The sequence below is a fragment of the Thalassophryne amazonica genome, chromosome 15 (genome assembly GCF_902500255.1).
Source record: "Thalassophryne amazonica chromosome 15, fThaAma1.1, whole genome shotgun sequence".
Taxonomy (NCBI): Eukaryota; Metazoa; Chordata; class Actinopteri; order Batrachoidiformes; family Batrachoididae; genus Thalassophryne; species Thalassophryne amazonica.
The window spans coordinates 69,013,643-69,037,501 of record NC_047117.1 but is presented as its reverse complement, the minus strand read 5'-3'; the positions used below and the strand labels follow the sequence as shown (position 1 = coordinate 69,037,501).

At 43.7% G+C, this 23,859-nt stretch overlaps 1 long non-coding RNA gene across 1 annotated transcript; it reads right to left on the bottom strand.

Moving 5' to 3' along the window:
- Positions 1-1,601: 1,601 nt before the first annotated feature.
- Positions 1,602-22,009, bottom strand: LOC117526823. The gene is made up of 3 exons (XR_004565361.1): positions 21,886-22,009; positions 13,204-13,213; positions 1,602-1,611 (listed from the first exon to the last, which is right to left on the bottom strand). It is a non-coding gene; the product is annotated as an uncharacterized LOC117526823 (long non-coding RNA).
- Positions 22,010-23,859: the final 1,850 nt, after the last annotated feature.

Sequence of the window (23,859 nt, the reverse complement as noted above, 5' to 3'; positions counted from 1 at the left end):
AATTGGAGTTTGTGCACGTTCACATAAAAGGGGCAGGTTGCAGTGCACGTCACCATTTTTCAATGATGGCGCGGTCACCTTACTTTACTGAAGAAGAATGCACGATTATGCGGAGCTACGAGGAATTTAAATTAACGTTAAGGGGGAAAGTGAACACATCGTCTGCCAATAAAGCAAGACAGGCTTGTTGGCAACGTATTGCTGATCGGGTAAATGCGTAATTACAATTCAATTGTTCTCCAAATCTGTTACACATGATTAACCTGTGGAATGTCTGATATGTGTAAAATAAATGACCTTTCATTAATTACGCCCAGATGCAACATGATTCAGAAGTGGGCATAGGCCTACTAATAGATGTTAGGTTAATTTAATGTTTCCTAAATAGGCTACCTATCTAAGGATTTAAAGCCATTAATGGTCATTCTGTTAACATAGTTACATATATATCACTTTGGCATGAAGGTTATCCAACAGGACAGCCCCATGTGGGGAGAAAAAGAATGTGAAATATGTAATTATAGTAATCGTATATTAGAATATTTAGAAAAATCACCCAAACCAAAGCAACCCTTATGTGGCTGAAATAAGTGAAAAGACGGTGAGCTTAGAGTGGACTACACGATAATGGGTATATGAAATAGGCCGAATAGAATGGCTATACCTGCACATTGATACTGTGAAAAGATTTGCGATTGACATAATCGCCCTCGTGCTCTCCCAGGGGTGCACTGTTTGGGATTTGCGTGCAATCAATGGCTCCTATTACTCTTGGTAAACCTAGGAGAAATTGTTATTGATAAGCCCCACTTCGCCTAATTAATGGACATACATTAGACCTATTTTGATATTAGTAATTACCCGCGATTGCATAAAACCCTTCTTTGATTTGCATTGCAGATAAATGGCCAGGGAAAACGACAAATGCATCCAACAGTTTAGATAGAGCAAGTACTACCTTGCGAATCATATGACATACAGTATTCTTGCTCAGATGTTCAGCATCACCGATGGAATACATAAATTGTCCACTGGCAAAATATCTAAGCGCAAGGCACATTATCTGCTCGATCGTTGGGGCATTGCTACGATGGGTGATGTTACAGACGTCTGGCCCGATCAGCTGACAAAGATAACGAATTCCCTCGGCTGAAAATCTATATCTTTCATGGAGAATATCGTCCGGGTATGTCAGCAGATTCTGGTGGTCTTTAAAAGCCCTCACCCTGCGAAGAGAGCCCCTCACAATTTGTGCCCCAATATCAAACGGATCATCCAGGTAGGCCGGCATTGTCTTCGGAGTGATTGAAGGTGGATGGGCGGTACTTATAAAGGGAGTGATTAAGCGAAAACCTCAAGCTAACCTAGAACATAACCTGCTCGGAGCAGGTTTGGCATGCAACGTAAATTGCCATGGCAGCATACCTCGATCAAAACCTATCCACCTTTCGTAGTACGGGTTAACCGGGAAGTTACTCCACACGTCATCAACTTACTCCTGAAGTTACCCTGATAAGTCAGTAACCCCGCTTCGTAGTACAGGCCCCAGATGTGCTCGCTCTTTTTATTTTCATCAACTCCTGATGAGCATCAGGCAATCAGGCAGGTCTACTGTGCTGTTCAGCATATGTCTTTGCTGTGATGACCTCGACTTTAGCTGGTTTCACGGGCTGTTCAGTATCTGTTGTTGCTGTGCTGACCTCAATTGAGTTCAATGATGATGGTGTCGTCCGCAAACCTCAGGAGTTTAACAGAGTTTACCTGAGGTGCAGTCGTTTGTATAGAGGAAGAAGAGCATTGGGGAGAGAACACAGCCCTGAGGTGCACCAGTGCTGATTGTCCGTGTGCTGGATGTGATGCTCCCCAGCCTCACCTGATGTGTCTTGTCCATCAGGAAGATGGAGATCCACTGACAGGTGGGAGCTGGCACAGAAACGTTGGAGAGTTTTTTGTGGAGAATGTCGGGGATGATGGTGTTGAATGCTGAGCTGACATCCACAAACAGGATCCTCACATATGTCTCTGCAGAGTCCAGGTGCTGCAGGATGAAATGCAGAGCCATGTTGACTGCAACGTCATCTGACCTGTTTGCCCAGTACTGCAGGGGTCCAGCAGGTGTCCTGTGATGTATTTCAGGTGGCTCAACACCAGCTGTTCAAAAGACTCCATGACTACAGATGTTAAGGAAACAGGTCTGTAGTCATTTAGTCCTGTTATGGAAGGTTTCTTTGGGACTGGGATAATAATGGAGCATTTGAAGCAGGAAGATACTTTGCACATCTCCAGAGATCTGTCGAAGATCTGGGTGAAGATGGACGTCAGCTGGTCACCACATGCTCACAGACATGAGGTGCAGACACCATCAGGTCCTGGAGCCTTTTTGATCTTTTGTTTGAGAAAGTGCTGGCATACAGTAGTGTTCAGAATAATAGTAGTGCAATGTGACTAAAAAGATTAATCCAAGTTTTGAGTATATTTCTTATTGTTACATGGGAAACAAGGTACCAGTAGATTCAGTAGATTCTCACAAATCCAACAAGACCAAACATTCATGATATGCACACTCTTAAGGCTATGAAATTGGGCTATAAGTAAAAAAAAAAGTAGAAAAGGGGGTGTTCACAATAATAATAGTGTGGCATTCAGTCAGTGAGTTCATCAATTTTGTGGAATAAACAGGTGTGAATCAGGTGTCCCCTATTTAAGGATGAAGCCAGCACCTGTTGAACATGCTTTTCTCTTTGAAAGCCTGAGGAAAATGGGACGTTCAAGACATTGTTCAGAAGAACAGCACAGTTTGATTAAAAAGTTAATTGAAGAGGGGAAAACATACGCAGGTGCAAAAAATTATAGGCTGTTCATCTACAATGATCTCCAATGCTTTAAAATGGACAAAAAACCAGAGACGCATGGAAGAAAATGGAAAACAACCATCAAAATGGATAGAAGAATAACCAGAATGGCAAAGGCTCACCCATTGATCAGCTCCAGGATGATCAAAGACAGTCTGGAGTTACCTGTAAGTGCTGTGACAGTTAGAAGACACCTGTGTGAAGCTAATTTATTTGCAAGAATCCCCCGCAAAGTCCCTCTGTTAAATAAAAGACATGTGCAGAAGAGGTTTCTCCTACTATGGTGTTGGGCCTATATATCGCATACCAGGTATCATGGATCATTTTGTATATGTCAAAATACTTGAAGAGGTCATGTTGCCTTATGCTGAAGAGGACATGCCCTTGAAATGGGTGTTTCAACAAGACAATGACCCCAAGCACACTAGTAAATGAGCAAAATCTTGGTTCCAAACCAACAAAATTAATGCCTAGCAGATGTGAAGAAATCATGAAAAACTGTGGTTATACAACTAAATACCAGTTTAGTGATTCACAGGATTGCTAAAAAAAGCAGTTTGAAAATAGTTTTGAGTTTGTAGTGTCAACAGCAGATGCTACTATTATTGTGAACACCCCTTTTTCTACTTTTTTTTTACTAATAGCCCAATTTCATAGCCTTAAGAGTGTACATATCATGAAAGCTTGGTCTTGTTGGATTTTTTGAGAATCTACTGAATCTACTGGTACCTTGTTTCCCATGTAACAATAAGAAATATACTCAAAACCTGGATTAATCTTTTTAGTCACATAGCACTACTATTATTCTGAACACTACTGTACCTCCTCCTAAAGTGCGTACAATGAGTGTAAATTTGTCACAGAGCATATGACCAAAAAACTGACATAATTCTGTCTCTTTGATGCATCAGTTCCAACATTCAGTTTATGTTCCGGTTTTCACCACCAGGTGGACACAAGCAACTCACATTTTGAAAAACATCAACTAACATATATAGGGGTTGAATCCAAAATTAAGCTCTGTTTGGCTCAACGATGAATGATTTCCAAGATACTTGATATGACGTGCAATATTTTTTGACACACGATTAATCAATGTCATTTTCATCCAGTCATTTCCAGAAGGTAATGAGGTGAGGACAAGGACACAAATTTGTAATCTAAGTATCACCAAAGTGTTTTTACAACATTTATTCAAAATGTAAGTTTTTTTGTGAAAATTTGAAGTTTGGTGACCTTGACCTTTGACCACAAACCATTTTTTTTGTTTTGGTCTAATCACATATAAGAATAAAATATGTAACTATATTTCTTAGTAGCACATAAATGGTGTGTTGGTGTCAAAACCCATTTGCAATTTGGCCACCATCGAGTTCCAGGGCTCGGGGTCATTTTCTGCGCTTTACAAGGTATCTTATAAAACTAACCGGCAGTTTTATAAAAAAAAAACTATATGGATTTGATTGACATGCGATTACACCAATCATGCTTGAACCCTCGTGCGCATGCGTGAGTTTTTTCATGCGTGTCGGTGACGTCATTTCCCTGTGGGCAGGCCTCGAGTGAGATGTGGTCCCGCCCTCTCGGCTGAATTCCTTTGTTTCACACGCTGCTCGAGACGGTGCGCGTTGCTTTATCAAACTTTTTTCTGGACCTGTGAGGAATATCCGAGTGGACACTATTCGAGAAATTCAGCTGGTTTTCGGTGAAAAGTTTAACGGCTGATGAGAGATTATGGGGTGTTTCTGTCGCTGTAAGGACTTCCCACGGAGCGGGACGTCCTGCAGCGCTTCCAGGCGCTGTCGTCGGCCTGTTTCGACCTGAAAACATCCTAATTTAAGGCTCTGTTGACCCAGGACATCGTGAGAGAACAGAGAAGATTCAGAAGAGGCCGGCATGAGGAGTTTATGCGGACATTCCACTGTTTAAGGACATTTTGTAATGAAAGACGTGCGCGCAAATTCGCCGAGTCGTTTCTGTGACGACTCGGCAAATCTGTGTGCGCCGCAACAGAAAAAACACCTCTGTGTTGAAAACCATTTGTAAAATTTAGGCGGCTTTTGATGGCTTTCAACAAGTGAGTAACTGAGAAATTCTTTAACAGCTTGGGCATGTTCCAACTTGCCCGTTAAGGTTTCCAACGGAGGTGTTTTTCCTGTCGCGACCCCCCGCGGTCGGGTCCGGCCCGACATGCGACTCTGCCCGCACGTTCTTTCATTACAAAATGTCCGTTAACAATGGAATGTCCAAATAAACTCCTCATGCCGACTTCTTCTGAAAGTTCTCTGTTCTCTGATGACTTACTGGGTCAACAGAGCCTGAAATGTGGAAGTTTTCAACTTGAAACGGCGAGACGCTGCCGCCTCGAAGCGCAGATCGCCGTCAGGCACCATGGGCCGTCCTTACGGCGACACTACCAGACCAAACAGACACCAGACCAGACAGTTTTGAAAAAATTTTGATCAAACAAAGCAGCAGTCTCTGAGCCATTCCTAAACAATGAAAAAAATCGACGAGAGGATGGGCAACTCCTCACTCAAAGACTGCCCACAGGCGAATGATGTAACCGACAGGCGTGAAAAAACTCTTGCATGCCCACGAGGGTTCAAGCATGTCTGATGTAATCACACGTGATTCAAATCCATATGGTTTTTGAAAAAAATAATAAGGTCGGATACTTTTCTAATAGACCTCGTACCTCTATAGTCAGATAAATTTGGGGTTGGTCTGAAATTGAGGCCCTTTTTGCTCTACGACAAACTCTTACTGAGAATTTATTTTTCCAAAATTAGTGAAATTTGACCCAAGCATATAATGGTAAATATCATTGGAACCACTCCAAAAATCATGGACTTATACGCCCCACCATTCTGCATGGTTTCACCAAATTTCAAGTCAATCAGATGAAATATACTCTAAATGTAAGGTTTTTCATGATTTGGTATTTTTGCCTGCTGTCACGTGACCTTGATGATACCATGATGCGCTTTGACACAAAACATCAGCGAATAAAGTGTGATAGAAACAATTATTGCAACTATTCCCAGTTTTACTGAAATGGGCGAGCAAACTAACAACAGACACACCAACAGAGTCTTGCTGAATGACTTCGACAAGACTAATTGTGTGTGTGTGTGTGTGTGTCTGTTACATTCTTGTGACCCAAATAATACAAGATTTTCCCTTGATACTTATACCATAGTTACCTCCTGTGGAGTAGACAACCTAACTTTACGGTTGTTTGGTGTTTAAATTTAGACGAGCAGTGTACCCAGGTGATGCCTGGGTGTGCGATTTCAGAAACATTTGTGATTCACAGTCCAGATTTCTAGGTGATAGGCTTCTCAATTTTTTGCTTTAGCATACCAACTTTTTTTGGAATATGATTTTGGCTTTAAATGCAGGAATGGAATATATAAAGAAATGAAATGAATTTGAATGGAAAAACATGAAATATCTTGGGTTCATGGTGTCTGCACTGAAACAGGTCAAATTCAGCAGGAGAATGATTGTGTCATGTTTGAATTTTTTTTTTTCTTCTTCTTCTTCATTTTCCATATCATCCCAACATCTTCTGATTTGGAGTTGTACATCAAACTGTTGCACAATTTCTAAATTGATACAAAATGTTTGAAGAACAAACAGGCATAGAAGGATGCAACAAAAGCAAAAAAAAAAAAAAAAAGATTGCAAGCTAGCATCTGTGAGCTACTGTGTTTCTAAATTATGGCAACAGTTACAATGAATAATTATGATTTTTCATCTACTGAGTGTTACACATCCTCATCTAATGGGATTCATCTAATTACACTGTTTTGTGCTTGTTGTGTCGCCTCTGGGATCCCTGACTGTTGAGCTCTCTTGTTCTATGTTGCCTCCAGGAGCCCTGTAAATCTGAAGATCACAGAACTCAAGGATGATTTTAATGGCTGCTGAAAATGAGCATCTCTTTGGGCAATAGCTCAACTTTCTCCGTGCTGAGAAACTTTCCTGAAGCGGTGCGTGTGACCTACCAAGTACTTCATCACTGCTGCCGCAGCTCATTGCTTCATTTGGGGTTGTACCACCACTACAAGCGGAGCAGAGAGGGGATTTCTTCATTTTTATGAGCATGCATCAGAGATAGTTCACAGCTTAATTGCCTTCAGGGTTTTCTATCATGCACAGAGTCTTCATTGTACTGTAGGACATCCTCAACGATACTCACTTGCATCAGCAGTACCAGATCCTTTGTGTCTGTCTGCAATTACAGTTTTGTTTGTGGGGTGAGATTTCACTGCTCTTCTGACCGGGAACGCTTGTAGTATTTGTATTGTGTTCATCCCAGCTTCTGCATAGAAGAGTGCACGAATAACAAGAGTACCCATCCCTTCCATGTCTGACACAGATTCCTTCAAATGATTTCTTTGTGATTCAGTGATGATTCTGACAATTGAACCTTCTGTCCAAAACTGAACCACTTGGTTAAGAAACCCCTCATTCATCATGTTGAATCCATACTTGCTCCAAAGTCTTTAAGTGAAAAAGTTCAGTTTGACCATTCAAGTTCACCAAAGCTCAAAGGTCATGTGACCAATGTTTACTATTTGACTGCATATATGTTTCATAGTAGGCAATTTTGTTACTTTGACTTTGTTACTTCAAAGGTCTTGTGATTAATAGAAAGGTGATATATGACTTCATTCTACCGTTCAATAGTAACAATGGATGTACTTTTGATGAGCACCTCTACTACCTGCTACTATGCGTTTCCTGTCTGACCTCTTTTTGGATGGACTGATTCCTCCTCAGTGGCCAGACTGAACAGAACTCTTCTATTAAACACAAGGTAGCAATCATCTATTTTACAAAAGCCAAGTGGCCTATGTGTGTGTTTGTATGGCTTTGATCACGAAGAAACTGGGGAGAGCTGACATTTGCCATTTGGTATGCTGATGTATTTTGGGTCAAGGATGAACTCTGCGCAAAAAAAAAAGTTGATAGGGCTAATATTTTGAGAGAAAAAATGTGATATTACCTAACAACAGTGAACAGTGGATGTTGTGCTGCAATGCACCATGGGAGCTCAGGGTTTGAGGTTTTAAAGATTTAACAGTGTTGTCATTGTTACTGATTTATTGTGTTTTTGTAGTTCAATTGGTTGAGTCAGTTTAGTTATGTGTCAATTTGCCGTTACCATCAGTGAGAAGTGTAGTGTGTTTAATGTCTTCCGCCACCATCTCTTTTTGTAGAAGTATAAAAATAAAACCAATTTCTTGCAGTAGAATGCACACAAGACAAAAAGCTCTGCACTTACGCAACTTCAATTACAGACAAACTGGGGAGAGCTAACTGTTGCCGTGTGGTATGCTTATGTATTTTGGGTCAAGGATGAACGGCACCAAAACAGATTTTTGGAGAAAATATGGATAGCTAACAACACTGAACAATGGATGTTGATAATTACATTCTGGACTCAAACACCATTCCAGCAGGGGCAGTGGTAAATCACCTATATATTAAAAGCGTGTGTGCATGATTTTATTTAGTAAGTTCAATTTAAGTGCATAATATAATTGTAAGTATGTTAAAATATATGGATGACACAAGAAAGTGAAAACACATTTCCATTGACAAGAAGCAAAATATTTGCCCATATTACACCTATTTTGGCATTCCTTCATTGGCTTCCTGTCTCTGAGGTTTGATTTTAACGTTCTGTTACAAACTCATAAAATAATTCCTGGACTAGCACCTCCCTACCTAACTGATCAAATTACACCCTACAAATCGGCCCATGCTCTGCATTCTCAGGACATGAGTCTACTTTAAGGTTAAAAAAGTCAGCAGGCCTTTCTCTAATTGTGCACCTGTCTTGTGAAATGATCTTCTTGCAGAGTTAAAGTAGTCAGATTCTGTAGAGACATTCAAATTTAGACTAAAGACTTACCTGTTCTTGCTCTCATAGCATAGTGTAGTATGGAATTATGTTTCCTCTTCTTTTTATTCATATTATTAGCAACAAAACAGGTCTCAGCTTCACTACATCTAAATTCTGGGTCTGTTAGAGAAGCACAGGGCTAGCTGCCGATGACCACTTTAACCCCCAGTCACATGGCACTAACAAAGGACACCAAACCCATCCATTCATCCATCCATTTTCTTCCGCTTCATCCGAGGTCAGGTCGCGGGGGCAGCAGCTCAAGCAAAGCCACCCAGACCTACCGATCCACACACCCCTCCCCCAGCTCCTCCGGGGGGAACCCCGAGGCGTTCCAAAGCCAGCTGCAAGACGTCGTCCCTCCAGCGTGTCCTGGGTCTTCCACTGGGTCTTCTCCTGATGGGACGTGCTCGGAACACCTCTCCAGCGAGTCATCCAGGGGGCATCCAAAAAAAATGCCCAAGCCACCTCAGCTGGCTCCTTTTGACATGGAGGAGCAGCGGCTCAACTCCGAGCTCCTCCCAAGTGACCAAGCTCCTCACCCTATCTCTAAGGGAGTGCCCAGCCACCCTGCAAGGAAACTCATCTCAGCCGCTTGTACCCACAATCTTGTTCTTTCGGTCATGAGCCAAATCTCATGACTATAGGTGAGGGTTAGAACATAGATCGATCGGTAAATCGAGAGTTTTGCCCCCCTGCTCAGCTCTCTCTTCACCACGATGGTCCGATACAGTGACCACATCACTGCAGACGCTGCACCGATCCGTCTGTCGATCTCACGCTCCATCCATCCATCCCTCTCTCGTGAACAAGACCCCGAGATACTTAAACTCTTCCACTTGAGGCAAGGACACTCCACTGACCTGAAGAGGGCAATGCACCTTTTTCCGGTTGAGAACCATGGCCTCGGATTTGGAGGTGCTGATTTTCATCTCAGACGCTTCACACTCGGCTGCAAAAGGCTCCAGTGCACGCTGAAGGTCCTGATTTGACGAAGCCAACAGAAGTACATCGTCCGCAAACAGCAGAGACAAGATTCTGTGATTCCCAAACCGGTTTCCCTCTACACCCTGACTGCGCCTAGAAATTCTGTCCATAAAGGTAATGAACAGAACTGGTGACAAAGGGCAGCCCTGGCGTAGGCCATTGGTGCCCCCCCCATCCGCCAGGGACACCAAACCAAAACGAAAAAAGAAATCTGGACTTACATTGACTTTTGGAGACATCGTTTAACTGTCGTCCAGCTTCATTTCTGTAGCTGGCACTATGTCAGAATTTTCAAACTGTTGAAAAATGTGAATGAAACCTGATGACAACCTCAGTTTGTCCGTGTTCTATTTTGCTTTTTGTCTTCGTAGTTCCCGTACTGTCAGCATTCCGTTTGATTGTCGTCCAACTTTGTCAAACCTCCCAAGTCTGATGTCTTGCACAATATTGACGATATCTGAATGGCTCAATAACTAAAGATCCGACAAGTTGAACGTGACTCGTCCATGTGTGGGATGAAAAGCAGTGTTTTCATACAGACACAGTAGCAGCAAGAATGTTTGATTAACTACTTTAACTATTTACGCACATTGCAGCCATCTCTGGTTGCAACATGCATGTGTGTGCACATGTTGTTGTAGTGAAGATAAACGGTTGTCAAGACAACACAGCTGCAGGTGGCTGTGGAGACTACAGACATGCTGCAGAAATGATCACAGCATCAAGGTCGCTGTTCGCTCTGCACTCAAAGGCTTTTCAGTGATGGGAGACATGCCAGCTCATCCGTCCACTTTTTCTTGATGATTTATGGCTATGTGACTTTTTTCCTTTGTTCAGCTAATGCTGTGTGCCCTGTGACCTGGCCATAAGTAATCTCTTTGCGTTCCTGTTGATTTACTGCAGGGCCTGGTTTCATAAAACAATCTAATCTTTCAGTCTACTAAACTTACTTTGTCGACTACAGTTAGTCATCCAACATTATCCGTCTATTCACCGTTTAACATCAATGGCTAAACTTGTAGATTAGCCGTCTTACGTTAGTCCACAGTTTTCATGGGCATAACAGCCTCACGCGTGCCGTTGCCAAGAGACTACTCAAATGCACGACAGCTTTGTTTGCTTGTTGGTCTTTGTCATGGACTATCCAGCCTTTGTTTCATTAACTGGCTTTATCAACATTTAGGGACACATACGAACTGCACAATGACATGCTTAGTACTTAGCCTAGAAGTTTCTTTTTCTACACTTCTGTCAAGCCTTTTTGTGCACACAAAACTGCTCAGAGTAACAGCGATGCCTGCTGGCTAATGTGATAACTGTCACAAACACATCATGACCGTTGTCTGCTACAACCAAGGCCAAAAGCAGAAGAAGCTCTCCTTTTGGAGGAATACGAGCAATGTAGCGGTGCTCTTGAATGTTCCATCAAATGTTGGTACCTGATAGCTGCCATTTTTGGAGGCAAGACACTGAAGTTTTGTCAACTAAAATAAGATTAGCTTCCTCTGTACCAGGTGTAGCAGTATGGATGAGCTTAATGATCTTCAGCTGGTGGTTGGCTTTCAGCCAATCAGTGTAGGAGAGTGTTCTCATAAAAGAGGGCAGGGAGCGCTCTTCTCTCTCTGACTTGTTGAGGTTTGCTGCAGGTTTTTGTCTGGCGTTTCCACTTCTGTGTTCCTGTGAAGGGAGGTAGGTGCCGACCACGGCTGTGTGTATTGAAGTGTTTGCACTGTTAAAGTGCTTATGTGAATGGCTTCGTTAAGAGACTTTGTGGGAGCTGTCGCTCTTTGTGCGCTGCTCGGCATGGTTGCTGGCTGTTGGACGCCCTGGCAGTATCGATTCCTTGGCTTGTGCTGTATTGGCTGGGGCCAATGGAGTGGTATGTAGTGATGGCTTAGATTCCTCCTCCAGAAACTTGTGTGTCACTTATGTTTATGCTGTTAAAGGTATAGGTTCATGATGGAAAGGAGTGAGCTCTGCAGATGTCACTGCTGCTTTGCCTGGAGTTGAGTTCATTGCTCCGCCCTGATGTCTGCTGCTACCTGCCTGGATATATTGTCAGCCTGGAGATTTAGGCTGACCCCTGCTTGCAGAGTTGATGGTGTGATGGTGCCCTCTGGTGTTCAGAGTGGACACCTGCAGATGGGAATGATGATTTATGCTGAATACATTGGGCACATGTAGTTTTATAATTTTTGGTTTTGTCTTTTATAATAAACCAGTTTCAATAAGTTGTTTTGTAAGTGAACCCCCTACTCTACCTCATTTGCAACAAACTTGCATTGGAGTTAATCAAAATGGAAAATTCCCTGGATGAAATTCCCATGGTAGTGTCAGAAGTCTGACCTATCATGTTTAGTCATGATTTCCAGTTGCCTCACAATTAAAAGATAACCCGCCTGCTTTGCCACATTTTGGTGTCAGAAGTGGGATGCAAATTGAGAGCAAAGAGGTGTGTTCTGTTTGTTTGTTTTGTTTTTGTTTGTTTTTTTGTTGGGTTTTTTTTTTGGTTAAAAGCAATATTTTTGTCAGTTGTGTTTAATTTCTGTTTTTCTTTTTTCCAGGGCAAAGCAGCAGCTGGCTTCTGCAGGAAGTGATGGTGATGATGGAGGAATGCAAGAGCTGAGAGTGTTAGGTAAGGTGAGACCTTACCTGTGCCCTGGGGCAGTATTGTTGTAATTTTTGCTATTTAAAAAAAAAAAATAATAATTCAATTGATTAAAACTAACTTGCTGCCTAATATATCCCACTCACTTACATGTGCCTTTGTAATGAAATAATGTTTTACACTTCACCTGTCAGTGGTCATAATCAGCGTGTGGGTGTATGCGCATTGTGTACTGTATTTTCCAAAGATTAAATGGCATCTGCCAAAGAAATGCATTGTGAAGAGGAGAAACGTAAGCCATACCAGAGCACAAGATGCACCTTTTTCTGGATGTGGAACTCACTTTTTAACACAGGATTTCCCTGGGGATGAGCATAACAGTCATGGATGCAAGCGGCAGAAATGAGATACTTACTTACATCAGGTATCTGGGCTTACAATCTGGGTCAGGGTGAGAAGCATGACTATCTGGGAGGGACTTGGAGACAAGCGGCTGCTTCTTTACATCAAAAAGTCCCGGCTGAGGTGGTTTTGGCATCTGGTGAGGATGCTGCCTGGTTGTTTCCCAAGGAAGATCTTCCAGGCATGTCCAACTAAGAGTAAGCCCCAGGGAAGTTTCAGGACACACTGATGGAATTGTATTTACCAGCTGTCCTGGGAACACTTAGTTATCCCCCAGGAAGTGTTCGAGGAGTTGGCTAAGGATAGGGAAATGTGGAATGAGCTGTTTTGTCTACTGCCACCACAACCCAGACCCAGATGAGCGTCAGAAAATGAATGAATGAATGAATGATGAATGAGTAACTACGGACAGGAACGCAGTGCAGCATAGGTACACACAACAGCCTGTGCTGTTACTTAACATAAGACTTTTAAACTCTAAAAATCAAAAAAGATGAACAAATAAATGTGAGTTGGATGTTATCTGACCTGTTTTGGACAAAAGCAATCATCAGATGGGAGCTGTTTTCTGGTGCACAGCAATATGCAGCAGTGAAAAGTGGACTTATGCAGGAAGCCCTGGGAACAGCACAGTCTGTACCGTTTCTCAACAAGAGGACCTTTAAAATTCCAAAACCTACTTTGTTTATTGCTTTAGTGTACTTTTATTATTGCAGTTTATTCTTAGTGCTTGTCATGATCTGGACTTTTTGTGTCATGCTTGCTGTTTTATTCTGCCTAGTTTGGATTTAGTTTGTTTTGCCTGTGTTGTGTGGGCCGCCAGAAGAGGAGGTACTGCTGGCCCACCACCAGAGGGCGCCCTGCCTGAAGTGCGGGCTTCAGGCACGAGAGGGCGCTGCCGCCACGGACACAGCCGGGGGTGACAGCTGTCACTCATTATCTCCTGACAGCTGTCGCTCATTCATGCTTCATCACCTCACTCCATAAAACCCGGACATCATCTCCAACTCATTGCCGAGATATCGTCGAACCGTTCAGGTAGTATTCTCAGCCTTAAAAGTAAACTGTGTGTCAGTCTGAACTCTTTTTTGCAGCCGTTTTCCTGTGGTGTTCCTTGTCTGTGAGACCGGCGTTTGGTGAGACTGGCGTTCGGTGTGACCAGCGACGGAGTCGCTTCACACCTCTACCAGATAAGTGGGTAGACAGGAGCTGCACGAGTGTGTGTTAGAGGTGGAGGTGGAATTCCCACCGTTGTTGCTACTGGGTGTGCACACACCCATATCTTATTGTCTCTACTCCCTGCCAGCAGTACCAGATCCGACCGTCGAAGACGGTGGCCACCTGGGGACTCGGGACTTGGCGGCTCCAGTATTCTCCGGGTTCGGTGGCGGAGGAAATTCGTGTGGTTCCGGCTCATCTCAGGACAGACGTCTTCTATCCTCGAGCCTTCCCACACGTCACCCTTGTGATTGACTGTCTGTAAATTTCACATTCCTCTGTGTTGTGCTCATTCACAACAGTAAAGTGTTCATATTTGACTCTTTCATTGTCCGTTCATTTACGCCCCCTGTTGTGGGTCCGTGTCACTACACTTTCACAACAGCCTGTGTGTGATTTCTCTTGTTGGGTTTTTCCTGCTTGGGCTTTGTCTTTCCCTATCTCTCTTGTCTGTCTCCCTTGGTGCTTGGTGGTGGGTGGTGCACACTGTCTGGGCCACACCCTGTTCTGGAGTTTTCCACACACCTATTTCTAATCTGTAGCTCATCACCAGGGTGTATATAAGCTTCACTGGTTGCACTAGTTCTCCACCAGATTGTTGTGCTCTATGCCTTTCCTTCTAGCTCTGTACTTGTTTGTTTCAAGTCCTGCTAGCCACGTTGTTTTTTTGTTTTTTTTGACGACCTTCCGGTTTTTTCGACCATGCCTTATTACCTGATGTTTCTGATTTGTTTGCTGTTATTGGACTGCCTTTTTGTGTACCAGACTCTGCATTACCAACCAGTAAACAATCTTAAAATTCAGAGGTGTGAGTTTGAGTCCTACATATGTGTCCAGACATCTCTGTCCATGCAAACCTGATAGTGCGTTCATATCTGGGAAAAACCCTATGTAAATAGACATAGTTAGTGTTATTAATCACAGCTATTATTAATAGTAATAATAAAATACATGTGACTTATTTGATATATAAGTAGCACCATATGTTGCAGAGCCTCACAAAGTCATAATGATAAGAAAAAAAGCCCACAACTGATATTGCAGGAAATACGGTGTGTGTGTGTGTTAGCTCAGGCAGTGAGAAGAGATGAATGATTCTCTGTAATTGCAGTGATTAATTTTATTCTTTAATCTGTAATCACTCATCCCCACACTTATGACAGCATTAATCTGAAGAGACGTCGTCCCTCTATTTGTTACAGCGATCTGTGTTTTTCCACTTTATTGTCTCCGCTCAAAAAGCCTGGAAAGCGACTCTCCATCACTGTGATCACTGAGGCCTGAACAGGCGAAGTTATCTTGTTCAATATCCAAAAGGTTTTGTTCATCTATTAAAGTTAAACAAATGTTTTCTTAAGTAAATGTTCCGCTCAGTTTATTCCTCCCCTCGTACGCGTATCAGCATGCGTGCAAATATGACACTATTTTATTGAACATTGTTTATTTTGTCTTTTATAAACCATGTGTACTCACACAAGTTTCAGTTCACTTTCTTAACAAATACTTTTTGGATAATTTGCAGATTTTCATGGAGGTTGACTTGTTTTGTTCGGACTACAAATATTATGGTTGAACCCAAACGTAATGGAAATGGACCCAAAATGCGGGAAGCTGAGGTAAACAGCAAAACCACAATTTATTGTTAAAAGTTGTAAAAATGAACTACAGCTTGAATTAGGAATGTAATGGAGGCCTGGAACTTGGACACAGAGACTGGACCAATGTTGAAACAAGGAGCCCCAGCCCAGTGGAGCCAGAGATGTTGAACCATAGGAGACCAGGATGGATGAGGTGATGAGGAAGGTGGTGATACTGGAGACCGGAGCCAGGTGGCCGCCCACGGAGCTGACGGAGGGCAAGGTCACTGTGGAGAGACAGAGGCACAGGTGAGTTGCATAGGAAAGCACTCAAGCACGAAGTGCAAAAAGGCTGCATAGGATAGCACAAAAACACAAAGCTCAAAAAGTTTGCATAGGAATGTACAAAACACTCTGTTATCAGAAATAGAGGAACCAGATATCATGTAGTGAAAACTGTTACTGGTGAAGGTGGAAGTGTTGAACCAGGGTTTAAATATAAATGGAAACACACAGAGAGGAAGAAGGCAAGACCAAGTAGGAACCAAGGTAGCACACAACAGTATCCCCCCAACGGGAGCCCCCAGGTGACCTATCAGGACAATCAGAATGAGTTCACTAAAAGTCCTGCAAGAGTGAAGGGTCCAAGATGAGGCCCTGTGACACCCAGAAGCACTCTTCAGGCCCATAGCCCTCCCAGTCCACCAAATACTGGATCCCCTGGGCCAGACGATGAATGTCCATGATCCGCCGTATAGTCCGGGTGGGATGACCATCCACAATCCAGGCAGGAGGAGGAGCACGAGGGCACAGAGGACAGAGGACTGGTGTGAACTGGTTTGATGTTGGATGCATGAAAAACTGGGTGGATCTGGAGGGACCGGGGCAGATGCACCGCAGTTGGACTGAGGACCCAGTCCACCACTCAATTTCAATTTATTTTCATTTATATAGCACCAAATCACAACAGATTTGCCTCAAGGTGCTTCACACAAGTAAGGTCTAACCTTACTAACCCCCAGAGCAACAGTGGTAAGGAAAAACTCCCTCTGAGGAAGAAACCTCAAGCAGACCAGACTCAAAGGGCTGACCCTCTGCTTGGGCCATGCTACAGACATAAATTACAGAACAATTCACAAAATGAATTACAAGAAAAGCTGTTGGTGCATAGGACAGGAGGGTCTCCAGCACAATTACCACACCTATCTCTGGATGGAGCTACACCTTACACAGACAGAAAAAACAGAATCAAGCATCAGAAAGATAAGAAATACAGTATAATTTGTCAGCATTAAACAACAAGAAAAACAGGAAATACTAAGGTGATCGCCGGCCACTAGCCCTAAGCTTCACTAAAAGAACCAGAATTTAGGTAAAGTTGAGGCCGCGGCACACTTCATTTCCTAATAAAATGAATTAAAAGAGTGAAAAGCGTAGAACTATACTATGCCAGTATGCTAGCCTTATGAAAGGGAAAATAAATGCGGTCCAATGAATCTGGGAGCCAGCTTGCATGATTTCATGTGGAGAAGAGTGTCCTTTGAAGACATTCACACCTCCTGGCTGGGCTGGGAGTTGGGGTCAGGGTTCAGTGCTGGTCTGCATGGCGTCAGGTCCTGTCTCTCGTCCAGATCAGGGCAGAATGGCCCACCAGCAACATCTGATTTGGGCATCAACTGAAGGGACTGACAGTTCTTCCTCTTGACCAGGGAAGAGAAGAGATTGGTAACCGAGGGAGACTTCAAACGGGGAGAGTCCGGTGGCTGAGCAGGTCTGAATGTTGCGGGCATATTCAACCCAAGGCAGGTGGGTACTCCAAGTGGTCGGGTGGGAAGATGTCACACACCGTAAGATGGACTCCAGGTCCTGGTTTGTCTAGTTTGGGGATGGACCCCAGAGGAAAGGCTGACCAAGGTGCCCAGGGCTGAACAGAAGGAATGCCAGACATGCGTGGTGAACTGGGGGCCTCCATCAAACACGATGTTTCAGCAGGGCCACAAAGTTTGCTGCCTTGGAGAAGCAGTCCACAGCCATGAGGAACACAGTGTTACCCTGGGATGGAGGCAATCCAGTAGCAAAATCCAGGCAGACATGTGACCAGGTGTTGACAGTGGCTGGAGAAGTCCAGCTGGTGGTTGGTGAGGGGTCTTGCCGCTGGTGCAGATGGGCAGATGGTGCATGCTTGGATGAACTCCCACATGTCTGCTTGAACCATGGGCCACCAGAAGCAGCATCAGACTAGGTCCAAGGTTCTGTGGATTCCTGATTGGCAGGGGTGCTTTGAACTGTGACAAAACTGCAGGATCTCAGACATGGTTTCTGGTGGAACATAAAGCTGTCCAAGAGTTCCTCTGCCAGGATCGAGATGTTGTTCCAGAGGCTCCCAAATGACTCTTTCAGCATTCCAGGTGAGTGCCCCCACAATCATGGATGAGAAAGGATCTGATCAGGAGGGGTTGGCTGATCCGGAGAGGCGAATTGGCAAGATAAGGCTTGGGGTTTTCCATTCTTAGATCCAGGACGATACGTTATTGTAAAGTTGACGCATCCAACAAAGAGCGACCACCTGGCTACCGGGAGTTGAGCCACTTGGCTGACTGTATGTATTCCATGTTTTTATGGTCAGTCCAGATGATGAATGGGACTGCGGACCCTTCTAGCCAGTGCCTCCACTCTTTCAGAGCCTCCTTAACCACCAGGAGTTTCCGGATCCCAACGTCATAATTTTGTTCTGCAGGAGACCACCGCTGGGAGTAGAAAGCACTGGGATGTCGTCGGCTGTTGCCCTCAGCTCGCTGGGAAAGGATAGCTCCTATCCCAATGTCAGATACATCAGCCTCCACCATAAACTGACGGCCCAGGTCTGGCTGAGTGAGGATGGGGGCTGTGGGAAAACAGTGTTTTAACATAGAGATGGCTTTGTCAGCCTCTGATGACCAATGGAAGGGGACCTTGGGGGAGATGAGTGCTGTGAGAGGGGCGGCAACCTGCCTCTAATTACAGATAAAACAGTGGTGGAAAGCGGCAAAACCAAGGAACTGTTGTAACTGCTGAACTGAAGAGGGGACCAGCCAATCAGTGATGGCCTTGAACTTGGTGGGATCAGGTTGGATGCGGTTGTGGGAGATGATATAGCAGAGGAAAGAAACATTTTTTTGTGGAACTCACATTTTTCAGCTTTCACAAAAAGCTGGTTCTCCAGCAGCCACCAGAGAACAAAACTGACATGGGTGGTGTGATCTGTGGGATATAGGGAGAAAATAAGGATGTCATCTAAATAAAAACAAACCGTTTGAGAAAATCACTTAACACATCATTAACCAAAGCCTGGAATGTGGTGGGAGCATTCGTAAAGCTGAAAGGCATGACCAGGTATTCAAAGTGGCAGGGGAGGGGGGGGGGGGGAGGGGAGGTGGTTTTCCATTTGTCACACTCCTTGACACGTACCAGATGGTAGGCATTATGGAGGTCCAGCTTAGAAAATACATTTGCCACGTGCAGGGAACTGAATGCTGAATTGCAGAGGGGAAGAGGGTACTGGTTGCAGACTGTGATGGCATTCAGTCCGCAGAAGTCGATGCACGGATGCTGCGCACCGTTCTTCTTCCAGACAAAAAAAAGCCAGCTCCCAGTGGTGATGATGAGGGTTGTATCAACCCAGGGGCCAGGGAGTCCCGGATATAGAGCTCCACTGATTCCCTCTCCAGGCGTAAGAGACTGTAGAGGCGACCAGATGGGAGGTCGCACCCGGGAGCAAATCACTGGCGCAGTCATAAGGTCTGTGAGGGAAGTGACAGAGCCTGATCCTTACTGTGAATACCTCAGTAAGGTTATGATAAATTTTGGGAACTAATAAAAGGTTGTGGGTGTGCTCCTTAACTCCGTGGTGCTGACGCTGGGCGGTACAGAGGATCGATGACATGGGATGTAGCAGGCTTCGCTCCACTGAGTGACTGCCCCAGTCAGCCAATTTATCCAGGGGTTGTACAGGATGACCCAGGGATGCCCAGAGACCAGCAGGGACGTGGATGAAAACACAAAAAAACTGAATAGTCTCCTGGTGATTACCTGACACCACTAACGTGACCGGCTCAGTTTGGTGAGTGATGGCAAGCAGGGGAGTGCCGTCTAAAGTATGCACAGAAAGGAGTGACGGAAGTGCCTTAATCGGAAATGCATGCATTAGTGATGATGTGATGAAAGTTACCTTGAGCCCCTGTGTCTACAAGTGCGGGAACCAACAGTGACTGATGGTGAAACAAAACTGTGCCGGGATTTGGGTGCAACCTGGATGTTCACTCGTGAAATTTATGTAGCTCACCCATAGCCCGGAACCTACGGGCGAGCATTGGCTTTTGGCCGCACAGAGCAGTTGCTAAGAATATGTCCCTTAGCACTGCAATAAATACACTCCCCATTTTTCAGTCTCATCTGTCTCTCCTGGGGGGTCAACTTGGCCCTGCAGAGTTGCATAGACTCATCAGCAAAGGGAGCTGGAGAACCAGGGAGTATGTTCCCATTTGAGCTCGGTGAAGAAAGACCTGGTGAGAGTCGTGATCAAACTACCATCACTCAACAAACTCACTCACACTTACGGTCAATTTACACTCCACAATCCACCTAACTCGTATGTCTTTGGAAGTGGAAGAAGCCGGAGCACCCGCTGAGAAGACATGCAAACATGGGGAGAACATCTCCACCCATAACGGACCCGTCGGAAAGCAAACCTGAGACCTGCTCACAACTGAAATGTTTTGTGATTACTTATAGTAACTCTACTAAATGATTAAATACTTACAATATTTATATCTCATGCTAAATTCTTTTAACTTAAATATTAATATGAACAACATTTTTGTTATGTGAGTAAAACTTTCTCAGCCAGATATTGCATCAATCTCCAAAATATCTGAAATGGCAAAAAAAAAAAAAAAACCTCAGATTTTGTCGAACATGAAGTGACCTGAGCATCACTGTCAGGCAACCAGTGATTCAGAAAATTGTTGGCTTCTACTTAACATCAAAACGAGCAGTGTGGTGCTTTAACATGGAGTCCTGTCATTTTTTTAAAAACAAATCTCAGTGCACTTTGTGTGATTAAGACTGAGGGACACTGTTTGCCGGAGCACCACCACATAATCCACCACCACCTGCTGCCATGAATGAAGCCTTTGTGATCGACACAGAAATCTCATTGGCCTTCTGCTCACGCCCAGAAAACACTACGGTCTAGAAAGCAGTGAGTTACTCTGTCTTATACCAAATCTTTAACTTTTAACTCTGTAGGATGTTTGTGCCATCGTTCAGTTATCTCTGCACAGTAACAACGGTGATCAGATGTCAGTGTTGCTGAGCTAACTGCAACAGAAAGTACTGAAAAACCACAGGCTAAGAATTTAGAAAGTCAATTCTTCTGGTGTGTGTGTGTGTGTGTGTGTGTGTTTCCTTTTAGTTAACCAAGTCTTGTGAAATCTGAATTAATTAGCGATTACATTGTACAAAAACAGATGGGTAAAAAGGTGAACAGTGTAGGCAGGACCAGCATGACCTGGACAGGACAAATGAAGCACAAACATGTTCTCCGTCTCATTGTTACAAAAAATGTAACGCTAACAGCCTAACTTTGGTTTGGGTATTTTACTAACATGTATTTTTTTGTGGATGTTGGTTTTCCTAATGAGTGGTTTAGGTGCAGATATTAAAAATTGTGACCAGAATATTACCTCAGTGACGTCACAGTAGCAGGGAGAAATACCCACCAAGCTGTTTATGCCAGCTGATTATTGCTAATGGTGCTAATACTAACATCTCACTCAACAGAAATACTGTAGCACATACATCTTAGATGGTGTGTTCATACAATTAATCACATAGCAAGCCTGTTATCTCGGATATTTGTTATAGAATGTTCAGAAAGAATAAACAGAACCAAATCTATGACAATGTGACAGAGGCCAGCAGGAGTCGCTGTGCAATAGTAGTCGGTAAAACTCATTCCCTAACAGCTAATAGGACTTTCTGTCTACAGGGCCAGAACCCGGGTTTTGGCCTTCTGGTTAGAGCGTCCGCAGATCATGAGATCTCATCCCAAGGGGAGCAAGTGGAAGGAGTCGCCAACAACAACAACGCAGAAGAAAGAGCGTGCACCCTCTACAACAGCAAGTTTAACTCGGCTCACAGCCGCTAACTAGCTGTCACTTACAGGTACCGTGCCCCAAATTATTCATAGGTCTATAGCTTGAACTGATGAGATATTAAAAAACATTTTGCTCCATACAATTATTATGAATGGGGAAACTACCTAAAGACAACAAAATTGACAACCGTGTTAGTGACTGGCTAAGGAAGAATAAAATTTCATGGCAAGCCAACCAGAGGCAGAGGTGGGTGGGAGTTCATGCACAAATACAAACACACACTCGCTCATACACAAATGACAGACACATGTAGCATTAGCAATTTAAACTGGAACTGCAGACATTACTTTGCTGTCACTGAGACAAAAGGCAAGAATGTGCATGTGAATAATTAAATTTTAGATTTTATTTGATGCAGAGTTGCAGTAATTACAGAGGCATAAAGTTGATCAACCACAGCATGAAGTTATGGGAAACAGTAGTAGAAGTTAGGCTTAGAAAACAGGTGAAGATCTGTGAGCAGAAATATGGTTTCATGCTGAGAAAGCACACTACAGATGCAATGTTTGCTCTGAGAATAGTGATGGAGAAGTATAGAGGACAGAAGGAGTTACATTTATTCAAAATACACAGCAAACTACAATAAACAACTGTTTTGAAGCTTTATAAAGGTAATTTGGGCTCTTGTGTAAAAGACAACAACAAAAAGGTTCAAACAATAAACACAAATGCACATTTTAAACAATATATACAAAATGGTCTATGCATTTTGGTTGTCTTCATCTCAAAACAATTTCTGTCTGCTATTACACAAAGGTCACATCACAAACTTCTACTATGTAGTTGACTGTGTGTTTGTTCTCTCCTGCTCTGAAAGCAACATTCAGACTTCGAGGCTCATTCAATTTGAGGAGCGGCCCCTCCCTCTTCGCTCCATTGATATGGTAAACAGTGCTTTACGCTGGAGCGAGGGAACTTGACACAGGCTTATCCAGTAACATTCACAGGTAAACTAGTGGAGCAATCCTGATACTCACACACTCTTTGTTTGAGCACGTGAGATTGTCATCAGAGGCCCATCGTCTGCTCACTTTCACTGATCTGTGTGTAATGGCGCAGGGTGCATTGGAGCCAGCAGCCAGGGGGCTATTCAAACGGGCCAACTGGTAATACATCACTCCTAAAAACAATCTTTGGTTTATCACGTGAGGTAAATCTGCCCTACGATTGGATTTTGGAACACCATGTGACAGTGAACCAATTCCGATTGTACGCTCACACTTCGCCCGTCATCAACAGCTTCTATGAGAAGTACAAAGATGGTGGACGGCTAGCTTGAATGTCCACGGAGTTAACTTTTCAGCAAAAAAAAAAGTAAGTTTCTATCTCATATCATTAAAAAGTTATTCATAATTTAGTAAAACTTGGTCTCAGCCGTCATATATGACGGCGTCGGTCCCAGAGGGTTAAAGTAGTTTATCTGCTTCATTAGCTCACTGGCAAGAAGGTATGTCTGGTGGAAAACCTTTAGATATGTTTTTTAAGATATTTTCAGTTGAAAAGCTGCATAGTGACCCATTTACTCAAAAAAAAAAAAAAAGTTATTTGGCGTTAAGCCTTTAAACAAAGGCAGAATCTGATGGAATGATGGAAGTTAGTCATTACATTTTTCTTCACATTCATTAGTTTTGTCACCGCGTGTTCTCGAGATGGCACTGCCTCCTTCCCCAACTCTTCACCGTTTCCGGTTTTGTCTTGTAGTAGCTCCTCACCTTTTCTTTTTCAACTCTCTTTCTTCTGCTGTCTTTCCGCCTGTCATCTGCGCCTCCCTTCTTCCTCCTCCGTGTAGGCTGTGTGGTATGTAAATGTGCAGACAGCTGCTCTCATTCTCCGCGTTTTGATTCAGCCATCGGCGTAATTAACAGCTCTGTGCACTGTGACTCATCCCAAACTAGGTGAGAGGAGCCAGTGCACTCTCTGTGGGTCGCCTCGTCTTCCTCACACAGACACTGCAGGTCATTTATTCAGACGTTAACTAAGTGCCTGACACGAAACATGCACTAAAACATACGCATGCGGTCATTTTCCACTGAATGCTGCAATGCTTCCTCTCATGTCTCGTTTCGGCGACACCCTGTAGTAACTTCTTTGCTCTCCG